Genomic DNA, 16,153 nt, shown 5'->3' on the forward strand with positions numbered 1-16,153 from the left:
AAAGATTGCTGGAGCAGAAAAGTCTTCAAGAATCCTATCTCCAATTAACTATCATAAAAGACAGACCAGAGGTGTTGTTCAAGTGCTAGAGTACCAGCCATTAACAAAAAACTGAGAACTTAAGGTCCTACACTTCCCCCTCTCATACACACACACACACACACACACACACACACACAAATACACATTCTCATTCATACACACAAGCAAAATGAAACTTCTAGCAAGATGGCATTGGATTAGCTATATAATCCTAGCTACTTGGAAAGCTGAGATGGGGAGAATTATGGTTCAAGGCAAGCCAGTATAGAAAAGTGCTAGAGAACTCAACTGAGAGCTGCCACCTGCTGGTACACTCCTGTAATTCTAAGTATGATGTGAAGCCTTAAAATAGGCTCATGAAGCTGGGAGCAGCGACTCATGCATGCCTCTTGCCTAGCTACCCAAGACCCTGAAAACTGAGGATCAAGATTCAAAGCCAGCCCAGGCACAAAAGGACCTGAGACTCTTATCTCCAATTAACCCCTAGAAAACAGGAAGTGAGGCTTGGCTCAAGGGTAGGGCAGTAGCCTTGAGCTGAAGAGCTGAGGAACAGCGCCCAGGCTGAGTTCAAGTCCCATGACCCAGCAAAATCTAGAGTCATCACAGCACAAATGCAACCGTGGACAAGAAAAGCCCTGGCAGAGCCAGGACCTAGTGGTTCACACCTGTAATCCTAACAACACAGGAGACTGAGTTCTGAAGATTATAGTTTGAAGATAGCCTGGTCAGGTAAGTCCCTGAGACCTTCATGTTTCCAATTAACTACTAAAATCTGAAAGTGGAGGCATGGCTCAAGTGGTAGAGCACTAGCATTGCACAGAAAAGCTCAGGGATATGTGGAGGTCTTGAGATCAAGTCCTTTGACTGGCATCACCATCACTATCACCACCATCCATAACAACATCAAAAAGGATAACTGACCTAAGGTGATAGAAAGGCAAAATAGTTGAGTACAAAATTTAGAAAAAATAAGATAAAAGTTATAGAAAGTAAGAAGAGTAATAAGAAGAATATATAAAGAAAAGAGGGAGGTACATATAGGAGAGATCAATGACATTTTTAAGTAAAAATTTAAAAATTAAAAATAAAACAAGAAAAAAAGTGGAGGGAGAATCCACGCAATTTGGAGTTTTTAAACAAGAAATACTAGGATTAAGAACCGACAGATTAAAAAGCAGGTGACTGTGTCAATAAAAGTATAATTTGTATCGAGTCTTTACCCAGTGCTGTCACTATGTTTCTAAGAATGACCACAATGACAGAAGGAAAGCTGAAAAAATGGAAAGAAAAATCATAAAACATTAAAAAAAAAGACGGGGTGGAGGTAAAATGGCAAAAAAAATAAGAACACATAAAATTGCAAATGAAAAAAGGTAGTAAAAAAAAGATGGGTATTCTTCAATTTGTTTTATTTTGAGGGGGCAGGGTGGGAAACTTGTGTCTCCACTAAATTCAGGATCCAAACACTTTAAAAAGTCTTTTTCTCCTGCGATTTGGCTTTGCAGTTTTTCTGATCAGTTCGCTTGATTGGGCAGAAGAAAAGCCAGTGGCTTTGTTTGCTAGGAGGGTGGCCCCGCCCAGGAGGAGGTACTTCAGCTAGCGCCCAAGGCGGACTTCCGGCTAAGCTGCCTCTGGGAAAACCTGTGTCCTTTTGAATGATGGCGCTGCCAGCACCACTTCTCAGGCTCCAGTTGGTTTGCCAGGTTCTTTGCCAGCCGTCAAGATGGCGCTGCTCTCAGCTGGTGGGGGAGGAGATTCCTTCCCAATGCCATTCCACGAGGACAAGTGGAAATGTCTCCACGGAGGTACTCTCAAATTGCTGGGTTTTCTAGTTCCGTGAAGCTGGCAGGCCTGCGCCACGGCCGGGTGACGGCTCTGGGCTCACACAGGCTCTGTCTGGCTCTGTCTGGAGCCGGCAGGTCTGCGCTGCCGAGAAGCGCTGTCTGCTCAGGTTCCGGAGGGAGGTTTTGTCTCTGAGGTGGCTCCGAGCGGCTAGCGCCTGTCTACGCTGTCTTCTTGTGCTGGTTTCCTGCCTTTCTCCTCTCTGACTGAGATCTCTGTGGTGCTAAAGCTTACTTAGGATCGATCTTTGGGTATAAACTTTCGCCTACAATGCTAGGACTGGTATCTTGGTGAGAGCTCAGAAAGACTCACACTGAACTGCCACCATCTCCTGCCGATCTCGCAAATATTCTTTTCTAATACAGAATGAAACTCCAGAATGTCTTATTATATTTGATGCAGAAAATATCTAACCACAAATACTACTTTCAAAACCAACATATCAAGTTTATTTTATTAGAATGTATTTACTTCTTCACAACATTAAGACAAAATGCAAGATTCAGATTGCAAATATATATTTTGAAATGAATATATATTATATACACACAAAATACATATGTGTTATGAATCTGTCTACCTAGATACATAATGTATATATCACATAATACATATGTATCTAAACATTTACAGTATTTTTTCTTCTTTTTTTATAATTTTTTAATGTACAGAGGGGTTACAGTCATATTCGCCAGAAAGAAGGTGTATTAATTCTTATATATTGATATCCCTTCTTACGTTTTTGTCCCATTTCCCTCCCCCCGCCCCTCCCCTCATTTCCCCCCTCCTACTTCAAATAAACAAGTAAACATCTACATAATATACCAGGTAAGTAAGTGGAATACTGTAACAATGTGAGATTAATCAAAGGGAAACACGAGAGAAGAGAGAAAGACATAATACATTAAGAATAACAGTCCCTCATAATTAAGCTCTTGTTTCCATTGATTTGGCCTCCTCCTATATGGCCTTATATATCTAGGGTTTTAGCTATTGTAATCCTCTGCTAGGAGAGTTCTAGATGTGTACTGCTTATTACAGATATTTTTATAGTGTTTCAGGTTCTGGGGGCCAATACAGCCTCCGTCGATAAAAAGCGGTTACAATTTGAGGGCACCTATCATTAGCCTCTTTTGCCAGAACCAACTCAGTTTTACTCAGATTTTTCCACTTCATGAAGAACATCATTTCTCCATGATGTTCTGTGACACCAAGTATTCGTTCAGGCTCAAGACCCCTAGTAAAACCACTTGGAGTGTCACCAGCATCTCTTTCATCATCTGGTATGCTACCATCAGATTTACTGGCAGATAAACTCGTTTCCTGAGAATTGGTAAAAGCTCTGATTAAGTCATGACAATCTAAAGTTTCTTCTGGTTCCCAGCTATTAACAGCATCTGAATATCCCTTCCATTTCAAGAGATATTCTACCTTGCCTGCTACTACACGCCGGTCCACTATTTTCTCCGCTTCAAATACTTCAATTTCTGCTTCTTCAACTTTTTCAGAATTGCCTATTTGTCTCTTTCTTCTTTTGGGAAGTGGAGTTTTCTTGGAGGCCATCTTCTAATCGCAAATTTGAGGAAATATTATTAACCACCTCAGATGCTCCAGGTGGTGATCCTGCAGCACCAGCAAGCGATCTAGCCAGTGAACCTCAGGTTCTAGTCACCTCCAATGTGGATGTTCCTTAATTGTTTATGGTAAGTCTGGGAAAAGAGAAAAAAGGCCAATATGAATAAATTATGAAACTTCCTAAATCATGCCTACAGTTGTAAAATACATCCATGACTGTGCCATGCTCCTTGGCTTCAACCTGACATCTAGTAGTAGACAAACAATGCAGTCCAGATAAGCACTGCCAGGGTGTTTAAAGGTCAATAATTTCCATTGGAAATACAACCACAAAATAGGTCAGGCCAATCCCCCAAATATCCTTAGCACGACACACCATAAGCAAACTCTGAAAATCAAATCAAACAAACAAACACACAAAAACTCCTCATGGCATTTAGGGAGAAATATCTTCCTACAGAGGAACAATGATTTAAAAGATAATATGATACATTTCTCCTTTGAATCCAGAAAAGTCTGTGAGGAAATGGTATACTTTTCAAATGTAAAGAACTGTCAACTCTGAATTCCAGGTTCAGGGAAAATAGCCTTCAAGAATTGTGAGAAATAAAGACATTGTCAGATGACAGAAAATTTACAAAACTTCTCTAGCAGGATGTATCAATAATGACCATCTAAAGGAAGATATCCATACAAAAGGGAAACAATAGTACAAGGATGCTTGGAACTTAAAAAGACAATCACAAAGTAGGTAAAAAAAATCAGAGTGAATATAGTAGACATGCATTTCCTTGTACAGGTTTAAATCATATTAAATTGTTGAAGGAAAGTTGAAATACCATGTGATATTTGAAAACAACTATATAAAAGTAATAAATGAGATTTATATTCCGAGAGGTAGACATGGGCATGAATGGATAGAATATCTCTACCAAGCTCTCAATACAAGCTCAGAATCTCTCTCTCTCTCTCTCTCTCTCTCTCTCTCTCTCTCTCTCTCTCTCTCTCTCTCTCTCTCTCTCACACACACACACACACACACACGGGCACACACACACACCACCACCACTACCACCACCACCACCAACAACAACAGCAAACTAAAACAAACACATTCTGTGAGTCTGAAGATAAAAGGATGATCGATATAAAAAAAATCTCTCCACTTGAGCCACAGCCACTTTTGTGGAGTGACTGAGGCTGTGCCCTCATTTGCTTTCATTAGCTTTCAACAAATAGCAATTTTGCTCCACAACTTGCTAGGGTAACAGAAGTGGGTTACCATAGCTCCGAGAAGCACCATTTGAACACCAGAGCTTCTACTGAAACATAATGCCAGCCTGTCACTCCTTACTCAATAGGAACTACACACTTCAGCATTCTTTAAATAATGCCACGTGGCCTCCACAGACTCAGAAAGACTAGAATCTTCACTTCTCTTTCAGAAGCTGATACATTGTGGAGGAACTACATTCCTGGTTTCAGAATTCTTTAGCTGAGATTCAGGAGAAAATAAAATACTTAGTGGAATCAAAAAACCTGGGGCCATATATTTCTCCTCCACTAACTGGCAGCACCATGCATGATAAAGTGCCCAAGTGCTGACATCAGTAGACACCTGAAGAATCATGTTTGCCTTACCCCAGGACCCCGCAGCAGACCAAGGAAGGCACACTTAGCACTTAAACCTGTTCTCCAAGAAGTACTTATTCCCCTTTCTGTGCTTGGTGGCCCCATGAACAAACCAATCTGTTGATCAATGTGCTAGATCTGTACATACTACTGAAAACAACTGGAAGACCAATTGTTCTACCCTACAAAGCCTGTGATCTGATGGGTGGTTAGGACGGCTAGTGCCCCTGGCAGACAGCAGGAGACTGTGCAGGTGGAGGCTCACCAGCCTTATCCATACCCCCAGCCCCAAACCCCTCACCATTTACCTTCCTCACACTGCAGAGAATTTACAACTCAGGATTTTCAAACATTTGTACACCAGGAATTTCTGTCACTCCTTCTGTCAATTAGAATGAAGGACCACATAACAGGACGGGGAATAATGAGTCTTTGGTTTGGGGGTTGGGGGTTTTTGTAAGGGAATTTTTTTTATTACAGGGGAAGTTGTATATTGTTTGTACCAACAGAGAAGAATACTTCTGTGGCTACATCACCTGGACAGTTTGGGTACATTTAAACAAGGTCTTATAGTTTTGCCTTGGAGACAATGGGCTTCCAGTGCTGGCAGAGGGGAATCAAACTCCCAGGGCACACTGGATGTGTGTTGGTCCTGGATTGTGGATTATTCACTCACTCTCCCTTGTTTATCTTTATCTTTTTTTGTGTGGGTCATGAGCTTTGAACTCTGGACCTGGGTGCTGTCCCTGACCTCTTCAGCTCAAGGCACCTGACCTACCCTTTGAGTAACAGCCCCACTACCGGTTTTCTAGTGGTTAATTGGAGATAAGAGATTCTCGGTCTTTAGTGCCTGTGCTGACTTAGAACCAAGATCCTTAGATCCCAGTCCCAGAGTACCTAGGATTACAGGTGTGATCCACCTCGCATGGCTCTCTCTTGTTTTTCTCTAGGATTTTGTGGATGGAGTACTATATCAATTTTGATGTGCCACCAATACCTAGGCCAGGTTTTTGTGTTTTGTCTTGTATGTTTTTTTGTCAGTCCTTGGTGCTTGAACTCTGGGTTTCACCACTGTCCCTGAGCTCTTCAGCTCAAGGGTACCACACCACCCCGTAAGCCATAGTCCCCCTTCTGGTTTTCTAGTGATTAATTGGAGATAAGAGTCTCACGTTCTTTAGTGCCCTGGCTGGCTTTGACCTGTGATCCTCAGATCTCAGCCTCCTGAGTAGCTAGGATTATGGGCATGAGCCACCGTGCCCGGCATTGTCTTGTATTTTAAAGTTAATTTAAATATGTTGTAAATGTGATGTGAAGAGGTAATACATTTAAATAAGTAAGGCAATGAGTGCATTTCTTATTGAACATTGTTACCCATCCCTTAATTTTATTCCACTTTTCCTACCCTCCATTACCCCCCATAGCCCCACCAAGTAGTATAACTCATTTCCAACCTCAATGTCTTGTGAATATGGCTGTTACATTGTTTCACCCTTTCTTACTGCTTTCAGCATTTTGTTACTCCCCTTCCCTTCCCCAAATAAGATAAATGTATATTTGAGACCAAAGGGGGAAAAACAAAAGAAAAAACAAATAACTACTTACAGTATATTAAAAACAACCACAAAAACAACAAAATGCTTGGTTTCCATGTATTGGAGATAATTTCAATTAGCATCATTATATATTGTCCTATATATACAGTTTTGAGATATTGATATCCTGTGCTGGGCCTGTCCTAAACATATACTGTTGATTAAAATGAGGAAAACCATGCAACTTATGTTACTTTGAGTCTGGCTAGGAAAAATTCATATAAGTGAAGTTTTCTTTTGCCCCAGTCCTGTGGCTTGAACTCATGGCATAAAATGGCATGGACAATGTCCTCAGACTTTCTCAAGGTTAGCACTCTACAAATTGAGCCACAGCACCACTTGTGGCTTTTTCTGTGTATGTGGTACCTAGAAATCGAGTTCAGGACTTTGTATGCTAGGCAAACACTGTAACAGCAGGTCACACTCCTACCCCCCCCTCCCGTGTCAATATATATATATATAGTCATCCATACCTCAGGGACTGAGCACTGAACCTGGGCTTTTTCTTCAAGGCTCCACTCTGCCCCTTGTGCCAGAGCACCACTTCCAGCTTTTTTCTATATATGTGGTATGGAGGAATTGAACCCCTGTCTTCGTGCATGCTAGGCAAGCACTGTATCACTAGGCCAAACTTCCAGCCTCGATATATTTTTTATTTATTCACTTTTGTGTTGGTCCTGGGGTGTGAACTCTGGGCCTGGGTGCTGTCCCTGAACTCTTCAGCTCAAGCCTACAACCCTACCCCTTCATCCGCAGCACCACTTCCACATTTTTGGTTATTAATTGGAGATAATAGTCTCTTGGTCTTTTGTGGCCAATCTGGCTTTGAACCTGGACCCTCAGATCTCAGGCGCCTGAGTAGAGAGGATTACAGGAGTGAGCCACCGGTGCCTGGCTACCCCGACCCCACACCCTCCCCCTCTTTATTTCTGGAAAACGAAAGTCATGCTAATTTTTCCAAGCCTCCGTAGCCTCAAACAAAGGTGGACCAAAACTGCCTGGAACGGTGGCTCTCACCTCTGTTCCTGGGCTACTCATGAGCCTGAGATCTGAGGATCACTGTTCAAAGCCAGTGCAGACACAAAAGGAGCAGAGACTCCTATTTCCAATTAACCTTAGAAAACGGGAAGTGGCGGAAGTGGTGCTGTGGCTCAAAAGGTAGGGCGGTAGCCTTGGGTTGCTGAAGAGCTCGGGACAGCACCCAGGCCCAGGGGCAGGGTGGTACCCATGAGCTGAAGCGGTCAGGGACAGCGCTCAGGCCATGTTGAAGCCCATAACGCACGAAAAACAGGAAAAAAAGGAAAAAATGATGGACCAACAACCATATTTTCTCTCTGATGACGTAACATAAAAGGCACAAGTCTACACAGCCACCAAAAGCCGGGTTTTGACGCCACAAGCTGTGCTGAAACATAATCCTCATTGAGGCAACAAAGTAAATAGATGAGATGGAAAATCCTCCTTGAAGCTGCCAATGGGGGAGCAGTGATTATGTCCCCAGACTTAGGGGACCTTAGCTGAAATTCAGGCGACAGGCTCAATAGCACCAGGGGCATGACATACACATTCCTTCTTTTATGACACCAAATGAAAGTGCATGGGAAAGCTAAGTGAACAAGGCTGAATGTGCGGACTTACTCTGCTCACTGCTGACACCAATGGATACACTGAGAAGAACCTGGATGATCTGAACCAGAACCCTGCAGCAGAGGAAATAACCACAGTCCCCCGTTAAATCCTGCTTCCCTACACTGACTTCTCACGCAATCCCTTTCCTCTACATGATGAACCACGTGAGGACCAGACCTGTGGACTCGGCAAGGCAGCCAACAGCCAGGCGACAACGTGTTCGGCACCCGCACTGCCAGCGGAGATCTCGGGAGCCCTTAGGCCTCTGCGCCCCCCGCCGGCGGCGTCTGTGGAGGACCAAGGCCCAGAATCAGCGCGCACGCAATGTCTCCACTCCCCGTCCCCACACGACCCTCCCTCCTCTCGGGGTGCATTCGCTGAGGGGACCCAGGTCCCCACGCGGCCTAGGGACATCCTTTCCCCTCCACCGCCCCGCGGCTCCGTCCAAGAGCCAGCCGCACCCCAGTGGCTCCAGGCCGAGGGCCGAGACGCCTTCTCCCCTACGGCTGCCATCCGGGGGTCCTGACAGGAACCCCGACGGCCTAGCCCGCAGCGCCAGAAGAGAGTCTCCTCCCCACTCGAACCCCGCTCCCACACAGCCCCTGGTCACCGCTCTTCTCTCCCTGCCCGCGGCTTCAAACCATCCACTGAACCTCACACCGCAGCAAACAGGCGGCGACTGCCGGAGGCCAGCACGTGGACCGTTGTGACCTCTAGCGTCCCCGCCGGCGCCTGCGCACAGTGCAGACCAGGAATGCCACACCACACACACACTTGCGTCCTCGTGACTCTGTGGATGCTCTAGATGCCCGGATTGACACACACTCCACCAGCACCCACTCCTGCCACTCACCGTACCACGCACAAGGAGGAACCAATCACAGACAGGAGGAGGTGGGGACATGAGGGGTTGATATGGGGCTGGAGATAGTCAGGTGTGTACTCACAACCCAGCACCACACCAGTGCATGCACACCCCAGGCCTTCTATGTTTCCTTAGGGTTTCCAGAATGGCTCACAATTATCCCTCAGCTGCCCTCTGCTTCTCTTTGAGCCAGAGTCGCAACACCATGACAAAGCTCTGTGCATGCTCTCCTGGTCCTGGACTCAAATGCACAGGTTTGCCACCTCAGATTTGCTTTCTTCTTTAAAATTAGCACTCTTACATCTTGGCCCATGAAGACAGTACACACAAACGCATTTGTGGAAAGCATGATGGCAGGCCTTATATTTTCCTGGCCTTTTCACGCTATACCCACAACTAGGGCACAGGATTACCTAGGATAAAATAATAGGGCACCACAATCTTCACATTCGCCACTTTAACCAACACAGTTCATGTGAACACACAATGCTACTTTGTCACCAATCAATTCTGGCTAAAGCCTCAGTTTCAGTTTGGTGATGCACAAGTCTGGGGGAACTGAGTTGTTCCACCCAGGTTACATTTGCTGGGATTCTGAAGGAGCCCCATGACAACTAGTATCCTGGACTTATAATGTCCATATTAAGGGGATTGGGTGCCCCAAATATGTCAGACAGGAGAGAGGGCCAGGTTTTGCACAAGTGCAGGCACACACAGATAACCAGAAAAGATTCCACGTAATCTGCTCCCAGACCAGAGACAGCACAAGCCAGTAGGCAGGGTTGGCACCTGCACCCTTCTCCCAAACATGCTTGTCATCCTCGTCTTCAAACGATGGCACCTCCCATATACTCTGGAATGAGTCTCTGTACCTGGCTTGTCGGTAAAAGAAAGGTGCCCAATTTTCCCTTGGCTTGTGGCTAAATCTAAACCTGTGTGTTTCAGCCACCTCTAGTCAGAGCTGGTGGATGCTGTCTGCATCCAGCAAAGGAATGGTGGGAGAGAGCCTCACTTCTCTCCTTAAGACTCACTAGCTGGGGGCTGAGAGTTTGGCCTAGTGGTAGAGTGCTTGCCTAGCATGCAGAAAGTCCCGGGTTCCATTCTTTGGTACCACATACATAGAAAAAAAGTGAGAAGTGGTGCTATGGCTCAAGTGGTAGAGCCTTGAGAAAGTCTAAGGACAGTGCTCAGGCCCTGAGCTCAAGCCCAGGACTGGCAAAAAAAAAAAAAAAGGAATCACTAGCTGGGACTGACTGGAATCCTCTTGACAGGAAGCAGCCTGGGGAATATATCCTCCTGCAGCGGTTGGTGGCATCATACAAGAAGGAGGCTGAACAAGAGTACCAAGGTGTGTTCTCTACCAACTGCTCTCTTCAGTGCATGCCCTGATATGATTACAGCCTGTCCATCCCCACCCCACAGAAGAATCATGCAGACACTTGAAACCAGCTTCCAAACAACGACACGTCATTTCCCATGTCCTTAGCTAAAATTCTACCTAAAAATCACCAGACCAAACACGAATCTGACTTCTAAATGAGACCCAAGGCCATGGATAGCAGCAATTTGTCTTTGCCACAGATTTGCCAGCAGAAACTCATGTGCAGTTAAGACTTCCATCATGGCAAGTTCCCGTAATACTCCACCCCATCCCAATATACTCCTACATGTGATGAGTGATTAGAAGATCTGAATTATACAGGGTGTGCCAACATTACCTCTTGCCCCTCAGCTTTCTTAGTACAGTGAGGGACCCATTATAGGCTGGTGGACAGAGCACGGAGTTTGTGTTTGGGGTTGGGCGGGAATACTCCTCTAGGTTGCACTCATTATCTGGCATGGTAAGAGTTGGGCCATATCCCCCACCTTTGTGGTTTACTTATACTTTGAGCACAATGTGCAGATATTCCCTAGACAGCCTTAATCTTCCCATGGACCCACACGTGAAGCCCTACAATGAATGGCTGTGTGTGCACTGGTCATAGACTTACATTCAGCCACTTGCCTCTTCCCTCTCCCTCTTGCTTTCAGAAGGCATCCCATCACTTTCAGCATACAAGAATTCTGAATAGGTCTGGTCTCCTTGTGGTTGTTGAGGCAGTGATCCAGAAATCTGTATGAACTAGCCCTAATGGTAGACCTACCTAAACCACCACTGCTCATACATTAGCTAGGAGAAGAAGAATGGTATCACAGAAGTTAGAAATACCAGGATTTGTGCCCTGAGTGTGGCCTAGTAGAAGCATGCTCGACTATCATGCATGGAGCCCTGAGCTTGATGCCCTGGAACCACTACACAGAAAAAGCCAGACGTGGTGCTCTGGCTCAAGTGGCAGAGTGCTAGCCTTGAGCAAAAAGTGTCCAAGGAAAGAGCCTAGGCCCTGATTTCAAACCCCAGGACTGGAAAGAAAGAAAGAAAGAAAGAAAGAAAGAAAGAAAGAAAGAAAGAAAGAAAGAAAGAAAGAAAGAAAGAAAGAAAGAAAGAAAGAAAGAAAGAGAAAAACAAAAAGAAAAGAAAAGGAAAGAACAGAAAGAAAAAAATACTGGGACTTGAAGTCAAGATCGGAGTACTCTCAGATCATTTTTTGGCTCAAGGAAAACCTCCACAACTTGAGCCACGCCCATACTTCTGGGTTTCTTTGGCAGTTAACTGGACAAAAGTGTCTCTGAGACTCACCTCATTTGGGCAGGCTTCCAAATTCAATCCTCATACCTCAGCTTCCAGAGGAGCTACAATGGGAGGCATGTGCTACTGAGCCTGGCTCACTAATATATTTAGAGAACAGAAAACAGTCTATTGAACATTTTTCACCATTATTAAAAACTATGTAAGCCTATTTATAGAGAATGAATTGGGGAAGGCAAAAGTGTTTCAGTCAATGATTATGAAATTGTGTCGGATCTCTAAGCATCTGATTCCTTTTCCACAGTCTGTCTCTTAGATATTCTAAAATTAATCAGCTCTCTGTTTGTACATTTCAATATTCTGTAAAGTAGTGGCTCACTACAGAAGTTTTTTCAATGTTCATTTATTGTTGCTCATCTAATGAAAAGGAATCAAAGTGTTTAATTTGTTCGTTCTGGTGTTCATTTGTTCATTTATTTTTATTAAATATATCCCCTTCAGAAAAATTTGCAAAGGACTGATTACATTTCCGTTTCTTTGTCATTGGCAGAAGCACCTAAAACTTGGGGCCAGCCAGATGCCTAGCAGAAGCAAGGCCTAAGTGAGCTGCCCAGACACACAGTCTCAAAAACAAAATACAGGCCAGTGATCAACTTGGGTGACAGGCATTCATCTAGCATATATTCTGGGTGTGTTATCCAGCACTGATATGTCAACATAATATCCAAAAACAATGCCAACATAAGGTTTTTCTATACAAACACAAATAAACATACAACTTTGATTCGTCCTTCCATGTAGTAGGCAGAAACAGTAATTATTAAATAAAAATTTGTTTGCCTGCTATGTAAAAAACCTCTTCTTGAAAATCAAGTAAATATAGCCTGGAAGCAAATATTCTTTTCTGATAAAGAACCTCCAGAAAGCCCCCTGTAACTTATTTAATGTAAGAATAGTCTCCAGAACAGCACAAATACTACTTTCAAATTCAAGATTATCAGCTTTGATTTTATTCAAATGTAGTTATTTCACAGCATTAATGTTAAACACAAGATATTATATTGGCTAATGAATTTATTTCAGTCAGTGGAAACAGTTACTGCATTTCATCTCCCACGCCAATTTAGTCTCTCTTGGTAAAAATCAATTACAAGTTGAGGGCACCTAGCCTTAACCTCTTTGGCCAGAACCAACTCAACTTGATCTACATTTTTCCACTTCATGAGGAACATCAATTCTCCACAAACATCTGTGACACCAATGACCTTTTCAGGTTTTAGACCCTTGGCAAAGCCATTTCTATCTTCAAATTCACTAGGAGGTGAACCAGATTCATCAGAATTTATGAAGGCTGTGATTAAGTCAGCACATTGTAAGTTTTCTTCAGGTTCCCAGGTATTTTGAGAATCAGGATAACCCTTCCATTTCAGCAGATATTCTATGTTTCCATATCGTACGCGGCGGCTCAGTACCTTCTCCACCTCAAATTCTCCAGGCAATAACTCATCAACCTCTGCAGACTTTCTCTTCTGGGTCTTTCTTCTTTGTCGTAGTGCATTCCCCTTGGAGGCCATTTTTTAATTGCAGGTTTGAGAGGCTACTATTAATCACTGCACAGGATCTGAGTCACAATCTTAAAGCAAATCAAGCCAGCAATCCCAAACCTCTAGTCACCTCTGATGGGAATATTGGTTACAATTTTATGGCAATTTCTGTAAAAAGAAAAAAAACACCATCTCAATCAGTTGTGAAACTTTTAAATCACCATGCCTGCAGATCTAAAAACCATCCATTCTTGTGATATGGGCCTCAGCTTCAACCTGGAATCTATTAATAGACAAGTAGTGCAGACCAGATAAGCACGGCCAGGGTGTTGAATGCTGAATTGGCATTGGAACATCAACCACTAAACATGCCAGGCAAGCCCTAAAAATATCGATACCAAGACACTCCTTATGAACCATATGAAAATTTGATTAAAAAAATCTTCAGCCCCTCAGTTGATGATTGGATCAACGAGACGTGGTATTTATACACAATGGAATTCTATATTGCTGTCAGAAAGAACGGCATCACCCCATTTGTACGGAAATGGAAAGACTTAGAGAGAATCACACTAAGTGAAGTAAGCCAGACTCAAAGAAACATAGGCTCAGTGGTTTCCCTCATTTGTCATAATCAGTAGAAACCTTGGGCTCTCCTAGCAGAGATTTACAATAGAGCAAAACCTAGATACTAAAGGCCATATAGAATGACGCTAAATGAAAGGACCTCTAGGATATAAAAACAAAAGCCATATAATGAGTGATTGTTGTCTTTAATGTCCTATGTTATCTCTCATCTCTTTTGCTGTCCCTTGGTTATCTCATATTGTTACAGTATTTCACCTTGTTTTCTGATATATTGTATGTATGTTTATTTGGTTATTTGAAATAGGATAGAGAAGCGCGGGGTGAGGGGGGGAAACAAGATGAGGAGCGAGGGTGGGGGGAGGGAAATGGGGACCAAAAACATGAGAAAATGTATCAATGTTTGTGAAGTAATGCACCTTCTATCTGGGTGAATATAATGTAATCCTTCTATTAATTACAATAAAAATTATATGGGAAAAATACAGAGGGCTTACAGAGATGCTACATAAGGAAGGTAATGAGTACATTTTTTGTCGAACATTTTGTACCCTCCTTCATTTTTCTCCCACTTCCTCTCCCCCCACAAGTTGTAAAGTCCATTTCCAACATAGTATCTTGTGAATATCACATTTGCATTGGTTCAACCTTTGTCCTTTGTTTCACCATTTTTTATTCCTCTTTACTTTCCCAAATCACATATTTATACAAGACACCTGGCACCTCAGAGCTGGGGTGGAAAAAGAATTTGAAAATGAATTGCTTTCATAGGAAATAAGAGAATGTGCTAGTTCTAAGTGTTGCCCATACATTCATCTTTAAGGAATTGGTATACAGTGAGTTTTCTCAGAAAACATTTGGTTAAAGAGCAAGATTGCAATTGGCTAACTCCTGATGCCAATGTGAATTTCCAAATGGGAAATTGTTTATCCAAATTGGCTGAGGGACATAATGGTTTTGTTTTTACCTTCTCTCCCTTTTGTATTTTTGACACCTGCCTCAGAGCCTCCGGCTCACCCTTGGTTTTTGACTGAAGAGGGAACTCTACCCCAAGAAATTTCACCTAATCCACTTTTTCCAAATTTTCTATTGCATAAATATATGCATATATTTATATATAAATAGGGGAATATATGCACACATATATATTTATATGTATAAGTATATTATATACCTGTATTTATAGATAAGATGTGAATATATAAATAAATATCACACACGCATATATATATGTATATGTATATACACTTGGGGTGAAGGAAGGATGATTTTTCTCATCAGGTTTGCTCTAGCCAGTACAATGGGACAAATAAAAAAATAAAAGTCATAAGATTAGAAATGAAAAATAAGGTTATCTCTACTCACAAGCCACATGATTTTCTATGTACAAGATTCCATAGACACTATCACCAATCTCCTGAACTAAAAAAACCCAGCTACTTAAATTTGGCAGTCCACAAAACATAAGATCAGCATACAATTGACGATGAATGTCAGAGAACATAATATTTATGAAATGTCACAATGAAATTTCTTTATATAATTAATATATGCTAATAAAAAGAAAACTCAAGCCTGGCCCCTGCGGCTCACACCTGTAATCCTAGTTACTCAGGAGGCTGAGATCTGAGGATCAAGGTTTGAATCCAGCTCAGGTAGGAATGTCTCCGGGTGGCTCTTATCTCCCATTACCACCAGATAACCAAGTGGCCCTGTGGGTCAAGTGCTAAAATGCTATTCTTCAGTGTTAAATCTTAAGAGAAAGTCCCCAGGCACTGAATTCACACCCCATTGATGGCACACACAAACAGACACACATGCACAAGAAACAATAACACAGGGCCAGAAGAGTGACCTACTGGTAGAGTGCTCACCTAGCCTGCACAAAGCCCTGGGATCGATTCCTTGTTACCACATACATAGAAAAAGCTGGAAGTGGTGCTGTGGCTCCAGTGGTAGAGTGCTAGCCTTGAGAAAGCCCAAGGACAGTGCCCAAGATCTGAGTTCAAGCTGGACTGGCAAAAAATAAAAAAAGACAATAACACTTAAAATGTCTCTACACAGAATGAAGTTCATAAGAACTGAACAAAATATATATATAGGCTATGTATGATGAAAATTCCAAAATGCTGTAGAAATGGAGTCTAAACATCATCTGCTAAAAGCAGGGCTAGAATTGTACTTCCAGTGGAAGTGTGCCAGCCAAATCAATGTGAGGCCC

General features: G+C 42.9%; 1 long non-coding RNA gene and 1 pseudogene across 1 annotated transcript; both read right to left on the reverse strand.

Annotated features, from left to right (window-relative positions):
- The window catches only part of LOC150040660 (chromobox protein homolog 3 pseudogene), a 2,767-nt pseudogene extending 1,829 nt beyond the window's left edge, over positions 1-938 (reverse strand).
- Positions 939-2,672: 1,734 nt separating this feature from the next.
- Positions 2,673-9,015, reverse strand: LOC150040661 (uncharacterized). The gene is made up of 3 exons (XR_016533805.1): positions 8,923-9,015; positions 8,322-8,383; positions 2,673-3,593 (listed from the first exon to the last, which is right to left on the reverse strand). It is a non-coding gene; the product is annotated as an uncharacterized LOC150040661 (long non-coding RNA).
- Positions 9,016-16,153: the final 7,138 nt, after the last annotated feature.

Source organism: Megascapheus bottae, chromosome X (genome assembly GCF_031878675.1).
Source record: "Megascapheus bottae isolate mThoBot1 chromosome X, mThoBot2.hap1, whole genome shotgun sequence".
Classification (NCBI taxonomy): domain Eukaryota; kingdom Metazoa; phylum Chordata; class Mammalia; order Rodentia; family Geomyidae; genus Megascapheus; species Megascapheus bottae.